This window comes from Andrena cerasifolii, chromosome 2 (assembly GCF_050908995.1).
Source record: "Andrena cerasifolii isolate SP2316 chromosome 2, iyAndCera1_principal, whole genome shotgun sequence".
Lineage (NCBI taxonomy): Eukaryota > Metazoa > Arthropoda > Insecta > Hymenoptera > Andrenidae > Andrena > Andrena cerasifolii.
The window spans coordinates 776,717-788,813 of NC_135119.1; the positions used below are offsets into that span (position 1 = coordinate 776,717).

A 12,097-nucleotide genomic window follows, 5' to 3' on the forward strand; every position below is an offset into this window, starting at 1 on the left:
TCTTAAAACACTGTAGTTCAACATAAAAATTACAAAGTTAAAAAAAAGTATTCTGAAACCGTTTTTTTTTTTTACGTTTCAGTCTGGGGTATTTTTGACCCGTTAGCGACAACCTGTGTTAGAATATGGGAAATCGACTCTATTCTTAATGCAGTTAGCAGAATATGTACATTCTAAGCAACGATTGAATTTTTTAGTTAAATCGCTGATCAAAGAGCTTCATCATAATAATGTAAAACTGCATATTTCATCATTTCATCAATTTTCAAGAGAAACAAAGCCAATCCGACGACATCGAAATGTTTATGTTTAAAGGCATTTTTTGCATCTACTATTTTAAAATTTGTTTGCACTACCAACCCCAGCATTTTCATATCGATTTCGTTCAACAAGGATACACTCGCGTCGCGACCTCCCTGCTTTATTGTAAGGTAATATAGAGAGCGAATAGTAATTATCATAACATATGTTAAGCAAACTTTCCGTAGCCACGCTCGTCTTCAATACCAGCAAGAGAATGTTTCCAAAATCGTGGTACAGCCAGAAAGGAGGCGATTGAGTTGAAAATATTGAACGACATTTTTTACTCTGGGCTTTGTCTTCGAGAAAATGGATTTTGGACATTCATCCGATATGCGTACACTTAACTAAAAATCAGCAGAATTAATCAGTAAATATGCTGCAAATTTAAAGGGATGAACTCTCGCCGAATAAATAGTTCGAAATTAAGGAATTATTTTTTTACATCGAGATTTTGCTTATGGGAAACTCGATTTCCCAAAACCGTGTGTGGAGTGCGTGTAGGAAGAAAAGTTAATCAACAATTCCGACTCTTTTTGGACAATGATCCATTGCATGCGTACGTACTTACTTGTTCCATACTTACTCCTGTATTTTACCCACTTTTGAGCTAAGTGGGTGCGTGCTAAACGAGTTTTCAAAATCGGTTACGTCGAAAATGGAGGCCTAGACGAAAAAATGTCATTCTATCATATATTTTAACTTACTTCTGCATGAGGAATTATATCTCCTTTCCGGTTGTACCAAGATTTCGGAAGCACCCCGTACGAGTAGCATACCTATATCATGTATAGTGGCTCACAGCCATAATCGTACACTATTTAAAATCGCATAACTTTTGTAAAATTAATCCAAACGACTTGAGTTTTTTTTAGAAGCTAGAAGGATTAGTTTGCTAAGTGACGTAATTCGTCGTTTTGAAAAAAAAGCACTTGGTCGGAATAGCAAAAAAAAAATAGAAAGGGTTGTTTTTTCAACTTTTTTTGGTGAGCCTGTAATGAAAATTAAAAAAAAACCTGTTTGTAGATTTAAGTAAGTTATATACGTGCCTAAAATTTCATGAAAATCGGTTAACGTTGCTCTGAGCTACAAACCTTTAAAGATCGCAGATTAAGGAGAATCGCTGATTTTGGGAATTTCCACGATTCTCGACCTTATTCGGCGATCTTTAAAATTTTGTAGCTCAGAGCAACGTTGATTGATTTTCATGAATTTTTAGACACGTATACAACTTACTTAAATCTACAAACGGGTTTTTAAATTTTCATTACAGGCTCACAAAAAAAGTTGAAAAACGACCTTTTCTATTTTTTTGTTTTGCTATTCCAATCAAGTGCTTTTTTCAAAACGACGAATCACGTCACTTAGCAAACTAATCCTTCTAGCTTCTAAAAAAAACAAGTCGTTTGGATTAATTTTAAAAAAGTTATGTGACTTTAAAGAGTGTACGATTATGGCTGTGAGCCTCTGTATTTGTCACTTTTTAATGCAACGGTGTGAAAGTATTAGTAAAATACTAGTAAACAAATGTGCAAAACCAGAACAATGTAGAACGTGTATTTTGTAAAGAAAAAATTCATAACTGCCCATTTTTCACCCAGTTTATAATATTTGATTATTTTTACACGTACAGTATATTTCTTAGGGCGGGCATCAGAAGCTTTTACAGTAAAACTCTGGATGAAAAATTTATTCGGATTTTCTCTCAACATATAAGGAACTACCTACCACTATACAATAAGTAGTAGGTACATACTCTGGAAAATAATGCAAGTTTTCGTAATGTTTATTATTTGTATAACGAACTCAGGTTTCGTAATTAGGGCTTGTGCCACTTGTCACCTGACGGATGGGCTCACAAGGATGCCACCAGTTTCGCATTTGCGCTATGCAGCCTCTGTTTACAAACTGCACCTTCCTCTCTACTCCCAGTGACGTCTCGTTCCATCGCATCGGTCGGCGAGTGTCTTATCAGAGTTAGCGATTCCCTGCGTCGTGAGCGCGTGCAACACAAAGTGCAACGAACGGACGGATCGGAAATCCGAAAGCCAACCGTGCGACGCACGAAGGGGGTTGATAAAAAAGTCGCGACTTACGAGGCGCGTATGGACGACGAACCGATCGACGGCTTTGGGAATATACGGCCAGTTATCTTTTCACGGGTCACCGGCCACGGCTGCCGGCTTAATCTTCGGCCACGTTCGAGAAGAGGAACAAGACGAAGGAGACACAGAAGAAGAAGGGTCGACACTTATCTTTATCCGAGCGGTTAACAACTGTTGAGTGCCGCTTTGTCCGTGGCTCGACCGATTGATCGGTATGTTTTAATCGATGCTCGCGGTTCCGTCGATCTGTAAGCCTGCACATTGTGGCAGAACAGAAGTACATAATACGTACATGCTTGAACACAGGGATGACGTGAACAGTCCTGACTGACAAGTGGAGCAGTGAACGAAGTTCGAGTCACCGATTACGAAATTTCCATACCTACATATAGGCAATTAGGGATGTATAGCGAATGTATAGCGATCCGTTAAGGGGACCTTCGGTCTAGAGCCCAAAAAATAGGTGATCTTTAGGAATTAATTAAAGGAAAACTATTATATATAATTTAATGGGACGTTTTGCATTGTATTAAGGATGTTTTAGGGTAGAGAAATATATTTTTTGTTTTATAATTAATCATTGCAGAAGCCACTGGGGAGTCGTTAAAGTCAAGGCGTCAAAAAATTGATCCAAATCGGTGGGACTTGTATCTCCAAAAGTTATTATCCGATTCGACTCAAACTTTTTTATTTTGAAGAATATACTTCTGGCTAGGGAGAGGGAACCAGAAAAAATTACAAAAATTACAGTTTCTTAGAAAATAACAACACTTGAAAATTGAAATCACTTTTTCCCTATAGTTTTCATCCTCTCAACGCCTTTGAAAATTATAAATTTTCCAATTTTTGTATTTTTTTCTGGTATCCCCACTAACTAGGTGTATATTCTTCAGAATAAAAAAAGTTTCAGTGAAATCGGATAATAACTTTTGGAGATACAGGTCCCACCGTTTTGAGAACACTGTTTCGAGAAAAACGCGTTTAAAGTTTTACGTGGGCGTCGCGTGGCCGGTTGTTGCCCAGGCATGTGCCGTTACTTAAATGCCTATAACTTCGGGAATTTTACGAATTTCAACATATCCTTTTAAGCACGTATTCCTAAAAGGTTGAGCATTCGAAAAATGAAATAAAAAAAATCGACTTTTAGACCGGAACCTCCCCTTAAATGAAATCTAATTGAAGGTGCTGCCTTTTTCCAATCTTGTTTGTAAATCTATACAGAATAACGAGAATGATTTAAATAACTAATTGTAGGAATAATTAAAAATCAGTATGTGCATAATATCTGTACCTATACCTACATCTGCAGTTCCTATGCGGATTACAGTCGGGCTGACACTGCAACTGAATTATGGTTTCGCGTTAATGTATGAGTGCGTATGAATATCGAAGCTCTGGAAAAGAATAGGTAGGTGGCTATTATTTTATTTTAAGAACAATGAGTTGTAACTGGTTGCGGAAGATTTGTCCGACTGCGGTATGGATTAATTAAAATTTTTGCAGGATGAAGTATCACGTTAGATAGGTACTACATTAGGTCTGGGTGTAGTAATGCTATAACTTTGACAAAACTACTGCTCCTTCATCATGAGAGTATCCACGTACATAGGTACGGGGCGTACCTATGTAACTACATAATATGTAATACAATATGTAGATTGTAGGTATACGTCTTACGAGGGGATCACATACATACAGTTACACACCGATTTTAACAACACTTCGCAGCTAAGTAGATCGAGGGCTCAAGAACATTTCACCCTTTTATCGTTTGTTTACACACTCGATACTTTACGAAATAGTAGAATGGGTTCCTTAGGGATAAATGTTTCACTATTTTGACGTGCTCCTTTCAATTGGCGAAAAAAATCACTTCAAATTCGAACTGAATAATTATAGGATACTAAATATACATGTACATAGGTATTTATGTAGGTTACTATGCTTGGAACTTACGCAGTAGACTCTCCTTTTGCTTAACAAGAAAGTGTCGAGGGACACGCTAACTCTATTATCAAATTTAATATCCCATCGACTATTAAGCGTCCACAGTCTACGTTAAGAGCCAAATATGGTTGAAAGGCCAACTACTTTCTGGCTCTCCATTTACTTACAAACGGTTTTTAAAACCGCTGTTTCGCTGCACACTACTTCGCGACTTCGTATTCGGCCCCATAACTCTATCGCTAAATCCTTAGCTGTACATTGTTTAGAAGAAAACGGGGATCGAAGATTGTATTACTTCATTTTAAGACCAGTGAGCTATGATCAACGCAAGAATCATTTATTCGATCACAGCATCGGTTAATTAAAATCCTTGCAGGGCGGAGAACCCAACGGTGCTCGCGGCGGCCGGCAGTCAGGTGTAGAGTCGCGAATGGTTATTGGCGTCAGCGAATAATGTGTGCGTCCCTGCGAGCACGAGCTGTGTAAATCGTATTAGGGATTATTGCACGATGAAAAATATCCCCGTAGGATAATCCCCGAAGGTGGGAACGATGTGTGAGTGGCATTAACTCTCGTGTGTACCATGATGCGTGTAGGTATACACTGATCCCCTCGCCGTCTCTCTTTCTCTTTCTACTGTATCTCGAGCCCGGTTTCCCTGTGTGCCGATGGATATGCATTTGTGTGTGCTTGCCCCCTACGTTAGCCTCTGCGAAAATCCACACCTCTGCATCCTGTTTTCGATTTATCTTTCTCCGCTTTCAGGCTCGCACACGGGGCAGGTGATGTCATCGATGGGAGTCCCTGGTCCTTTCAGTAATCACGCTTGAAATGTTTATTCTTGAACGCCTGTCGGGTTAGATGGGCCTACGTAAAGGTGTGCTTCGACCAACAACGAGGAATAATGTACATACTTGAAAAAAAATTTCGAACGTAGTAACGCGCGCTTGTACACGGAATTGTCTATGCAAGCGGTCGTGGTGTGGGATGAGAGACCTAACCGTATTAAGTATGCTTTTCTTCATTCATATTGATCAAGTGAACTCCGTATACATGTATAACGTTGATGGTTCTTATACCGAAACAAAGAGTTATCGAACGGTTCTTGTAGAGCACTTGTCGTAGATTTTATCGAAAGTATCATAATCGATTTAGGAAAACCTACCTTTTTGAAAATAGTACCAATGGAATGGGGAAGTTTTCCTGACGAAAATAAGCCTAAGCATCACGTATATCGCATTAGTTTTAACAATAACCAATTTGAATATACTTATTATCCTGAATAGTGATTGTTACAACCAGTTCGATTATATATATATCCTGTTTGGGCTTAGTATCATTATAAAAACCTAATCCATTTATTGGTACTATTTTCAAATTAGGGCTGGGACTATTTGTCGAATTTTTCGGTATTCGAATATTCGATTACTTCAGTTGCTCAATTATTTGGCGAATATAATTCGAATATCCAAGTATTCGAATACTATTCGAATATCCAAGTATTCGAATATTATTCGAATATCCAAGTATTCGAATACTATTCGAATATCCAAGTATTCGAATACTATTCGAATATTTTAGTATTCGAATACTATTCGAATATTTTAGTATTCGAATACTAATGTATTCGAATAGTATGGTGTGAATTATAAATCAAGTTCTTTAGGCTCATTTGTCAGAGTGAAATCTTATAAGTTATTTTGACCCACTTCACACCATACTATTCGAATATTAATATTCGAAAACTCAAATATTCGAAGTTTATTCGTAGCATTCGAATCTTTATAAAATATTCGAATATTAAATTATTTGAATAGTCCAGCCCTAATGGATGAAACGAAAATCATAGAAATTAGAATACATATTCGTCATTGGGCGATACCATGTATGTATATTGTACCACATCCGTCAGGCCTGAACTGCCTGGTTCTTGCGGCTCGAACGTGCGCCAGAAGTTAAAGTTGAAAACTTTATTCAACGCTGAAGTTGAAACGCTCAACGAATAAAAAGTTAACTTTATTCGGCGAATAATTTTCTTAACTTTTACTCGTTATACGAAATTTTTATTTAAATAAAAATTTTGCCCATCTCTGGTCTCAGCAACTTATTTCATGCGCTGATACGGTACCGAACGCTATGTGTGCCTACTTTCTTATGTTACAATATATGATAAAATGCTACGTATCTTGCATTCTCAACACATCTAGGTATGTACCTTAGTGATTTTTTTTTAATTTTGCTAACATAAGAAAATCTGAACGATTTAAACCAGATAAAAACTCTTGGATTTAAAAATGAATAATGACCAATTTTTTCATTTCCTTATGATAAAATACTTAAAACTTTATTTCAGGAATCATCAGTCCCAGTGATATATTTTTTTATAAGGATGATTCATAAATGCATGTCAACATTAAACAAAGCAAAAAATATGTACATGCGTATGTAGGGTGTTAAAAGAGAGGGTTTAGCATTTGTACGGTACATAGTACGCGAAGAACTGTTTTTAAGTAAAAAAATATTATTAAACATAGATAAAAAAAATCTGTTCCGTGACTTGGCAATTTCTGCGTGTAGCGTGCAGCAGAAATCAAAATTCCATCCCGAGAAGAACCTAAAAACGATTAATCCCGACTTAAAACCGCTTGACACTTTTTATGGGGATATCTGAAGAACACAGTTTTATTCTTCACCGGTAAATGATTCAGAAGAATTAGGTACTTCGACGGATCCCAGAATGCTTGCCAATTAATTCGACAAAGATCTAGAATTTTCGAAAGAGTTCGCTACTCTGTAAGAAGAAGATATCGAGCGTACCTATACGGAAATGAAAGAAAGACATCTAGAACATCTTTTTTTAGATATCGAGGTAGTGGCCCTTTGTTTTCATGCTGCATGATACGTTTAGGAGCCGGCAAGTCCTTTACGCTACTAACCTACAAAATCATATATTTATTTATTCACTTTAAGAGGACGACCCCATTTTTACAATATAAAAAGACGAAATACATTATAGTACACGAGATTATAACCACCCAACCCCAAAACTCGAAGCATCTTCGACCTAAGCACATTGACGTTCTCCGCAAAAATATCAAATCTGTCGCTATAATTATGTGGCAACGTACAAATTCTACCAATTGGACCAGTAACCCTGAATGGTTTTATAACTGAGACTTATGACTACTAAGGTTTTTTTTACCCAATTTGGTGAGTACCATTTACCATGTAAGTCCTGAGCTCGTTTTCTTGACAGCCTGTATACTAGTGTATAACTGTAGGTATACTATAGCTTGTGACTTAGAGAGGATTAAAGGAAACGTTCCAATTGTCTGTGACTCACGCACCCTGTCACGCATCTTATCATTGACAATGAATCTCGGTCTCGCTGGAAAATACCAGATGACGTTCGAATAACTTCGAATCCAGCTTGTATCTTTTCTTGCAGTTAATTAACGTCATACAATAAGTCAAACATGTTTCTTGATCGTCCACGATCATTTATTTGCAACTTGTACGTACCTATGTACCACGTTGTCTAATTGTAAGTCTAAAGGATTTATCGATAGAAAAAGAGCAAAACAATCTAAAATCCTAGGGTGTGAGAAATAAATTAGAATCAGCTGAAATTAATCATGAAGAGAATAATGTAGATATTGTTGTAAATATTGCTCTGGAATATCGCGAATGCAAAGATAAATTTCAAATATAATTCTGTTGCTTTCGAAAAATATTTCGACTACAGATTTTTCTATGTGCATTGCTATTCTTTTGGTGATTAAACGCATATACGCCATGTCAGCATAACCATCTCACTATATTTTGGGGCCTGACACTTTGTTCCACAGATAGCGACATTATTTGCGAACATTAAATCAGCTTAACACGTATGTGTAGGGTGTATTGAAGTAAAAGATGAGCAGTTTGAAGATTCATCGTAATCCCCGGTTTGTATCTCGCAATCAGTAAAAATATATAATAAAAATAGGTGGTATGGTAAACTTACAGACTTCTCAAAAATGGACTACATACATAAGTACATATTAAACATTTCATCTACTTCATCACATGTAAATAAGAAACATTTTAGGTGCAATTGTAATATTGCTAACTCCATACACATATGTAGAAGTAGTGCTTCATTATGCGCACAACCATTCGGGACTGCCCGCGTGCGATTTTGGTGCACGATCACGATTTTTATTTCACAATCGCGAGCGTACCCACCGCACCGGCACCGCCGAGGACTGTACAGCAGAGTTGGGCATTATTCGATTAAAAAGTGATTGAAATAACTTTTCAACTAAAGATACTTCATGATTGCAGGCGTGCATTGCGTTTGACGACTCTAGCTAGAGAATCACCCCGTATAAATGCTAAGAAATGATAGTGCGAAGCGCACAATACCGCACATACTAAGGCCTAGAGCAGCATTGTCCCGATGGGCGGTCCGAGAGCACGAGCATCCATCGCGTTTTCCAAAGCTCGCGTGGAAGGGGGCGCTCGAAACCAATGAAGTTGCGGGCATGTAACGGAAAGGTTACATGCGGATTTCATGTCGATTAAATTGATTTGATTTGTGGTTATAGGCTGATTTCAAATCGTTTGGAGTTGTGGTTATGGGATATATTAAAGTTATTGATGACTGGGTAATTTTTTAAACCCCTGGGGGAGGGATCTTTTTCTTCATAATTTTGTATTGTCATCCAAACTACTTATGCCTGCAAAGTTTCAAGTCTATTGGATAGTTGGAAGTGGGTTAAAATTGAGTTTCTAGATTTGAACTAAATAAACATATATACAAACAAACAAATAAACAGAGGATAGAAGCTGTAATAAAAATCGTTTAATAAGAAATTTTTTGTTAATCAGAGGTGTAAGTGGGACTGTTTAAGTCTATTCCGTCCAATTATATAATATTATTGTTTAATCATTAGTCAATTCCTGTTTATTTTCCCAATTCCTAAAATGTAGAACAGGGTTGACTAACTCACGAGCCACCGGGGGCACCTCCGCCTTGCTGCCACGCTGAACGGCCCCCTCCATACCTCCCAGACTCTGACGATCGCAGTCAAAAAGAGAAGGAAAGAAAGAGGGATCGACTGCGATCGTCACAGTCTGGTCGGTATGGAGGGGGGCCTTTCAGCGTGACAGCTAGGCGTAGGTGCACCCGGTGGCTCGCCAGCCACCAGTTAGGCAACCCTGATGTAGAACACTGGGGCTCCAAGAGTCCCAGTTATATAAGCCTACGGGTACGAGCCTACACGCACACTACTAGAGTTTTCCCCATCCGTTGCATGCCCGCAACTTCATTGGTTTCGAGCGCCACCTTCCACGCGAGCTTTGGAAAACGCGATGGATGCTCGTGCTCTCGGGCTGCCCACCGGGGCAACGCTGGGCTAGAGTATTAGCTCCCTATTACGTTGTTCTTAAATAGAGCAGAAAAAAATAGTACATACAGTCTTTCGATTGTTGATAAGTCTTTGGGCTGAGAATATCGGGAAAGACCTACCCACCCCACTGTTTTCCTTTCTCGCTACTAGCGAGGACCTTCGGGCCCTAGGTAGTAGACCGCCCGTTGACAGCCGAGAGCAATAAAACCGATGGGCCACATAAAATCTCCCTATTTTTGATAAGTGTTGATGAAAGTATTACAAATCTATTCCTCATGTCTTCCCGATATAAATGACCCCAAAAATGATAAAATCCGGACCATAATTAAGGATATTACGTGAGAAATTTATTTGCAGAATTTAAAGCCCATTTCGTTAAAATTGGTGTCACTTTCATATTGATACGATGAAAAATAAGTAAATTCAGATTCTGTAGAATCTGACCGGCAGGCGACGCGCGCGGGTTGGGCCGCAAAGGCTTCCGCCGGTTAGTCGTTTTCTAGACTAAAAATTGAATGAAAGCTGAAACCACGTTAGTCGCAACCCAAGAGCTAAATTTCCTTGAATAACCGGCTTCATCTCTGGCGCATGACTAAAGCTAAAGCTAAATCATCCTTATTCAAACTTTGAATAACGACTAACCGTAAGTACCTTTTATCTAGATATTATCTAGATATTATCTTTGCCCAACTCTGACTATACAGTAAGCAAGACACGCCGAGAGCGACTAACATTGAGATAGAACTTGAGGTGGGGATGTCGATCGCGCGTTTCCTAGAGTGGGGTTTCTCAACCTTTTATACTTCACCTACCCCCTGGATATGTGTATCTAACAGGTGTACCCCTTGTATAGATAGATAAAACAATAGTTGTAGTATAACTTGAGAATAAAATAAAACACACACGCATATACATTTAATTTTGTATTCATAAATTGCACATATCGATAAACACAAAGAGTGATATAAGCAAGTTAACATTCGCCCGGAATACACAGCCTGGCAATATCTTACAGGTATTAGATCTAGCGAGTTCTGAGCCCTCACGGCGTACCCCCAATAGCTTTTCCATACAGCACACTCTAGTTCCAGCAAAGTTGCAGGATGGTTGCAGTGCAAGATTGCAATGTTTCACGCAACGTTGCCGCAACTATGCATCAATATTTCTATGCCCGCCTCCTGCAACGATTCGGGCAGTAGGGCCAAAATTATAAAGCGGTATATAATATATTATGTGTGCAGAATCATAGACGTATAAACCCGTGTTTCTTTTTCTCAAAGAAAATTCTTTTCCCCCAAGGGGATTCGAACCGGCAACATGTAGCGTCGTAGACGAACACTTTACCGCCGCAGCTACAACCACTGATTGATAAGAGTGCTAACGTATTCGAACTTGTACTCCTACCATGCAAAACTTTAAATTCAAATTATTCAAAAATGAATACTCATTTTGACAAACTCCATTAGGGATTTGTAACACTACATAGGTATGTACTACAAGTTGCACCCTGTGTCATTCTACGCGTTAAAATATACAGGGTGAGTCACCTAACATTTAAACTTAAAATATCTCCCTTGTTTTTAATGATACGAGAAAATGTCTCAGGAAAAAATGATTGCTAGACAAAAAGGATAACATATACATGGTTGAATTTGTATTTTTATTGGCTATAACGTTACAGTAATGAAAGTATGTCATCCCATTAAAAAAACCATCGATGATCTTGAAATTTCGGGAAATATAACTTTAAGAAAAAGATCGTCTCCATCAGAATAATTGTCTCTCTGGAGCAAACATTTTTTTCCTTAGACATTTTCTCGTATCATTAAAAACAACTGAGATATTTTAAGTTTAAATGGTAGTTGCAGCAACGTTGCCGCAATACTGGCGCAACGTTGCAACAACATTGTGGAAACGTTACCAAACGTTGCCGTAACGTTACAGCAAAGTTGCAGGATCGTTGCAGTGCAATATTGCAACGCAACATTGATGCAACTATGCAGCAATAATTCTATGTCCGCCCCGTGCAATGTTGCACTGCAACGTCGCAGCAACGTTACATCGACATTGCGCTGCAACTATGCAACACTGCATGGTTACTTCAACGATCCTGCAACGTTGCCGCCACGAAGTGTGCTGTATGGGTTACCGCATACCCTCAAAGGGTAGACATACCCCACGTTGCAAAACACTGTCCTAAAGGATATACCCCGTATGTAAGTATGCAGGTATGTATGTCGTAAAGCGTTCTATGACAGCTTTCGTTTATTCTGCATATTTGTTTACGATATTTGTATTTAATGAGTATAATAATTATTTCAACATTGCTTCTACTGTAAAATACAGGATTTC

The 12,097-nt window shown here is 38.3% G+C and overlaps 1 protein-coding gene across 3 annotated transcripts in view; it reads left to right on the forward strand.

Moving 5' to 3' along the window:
* Dve (SATB1_N and homeodomain domain-containing protein dve) overlaps window positions 1–12,097 on the forward strand; it is a 158,854-nt gene that overhangs the window by 81,456 nt on the left and 65,301 nt on the right. The gene's annotated exons all lie outside the window — the stretch shown is intronic.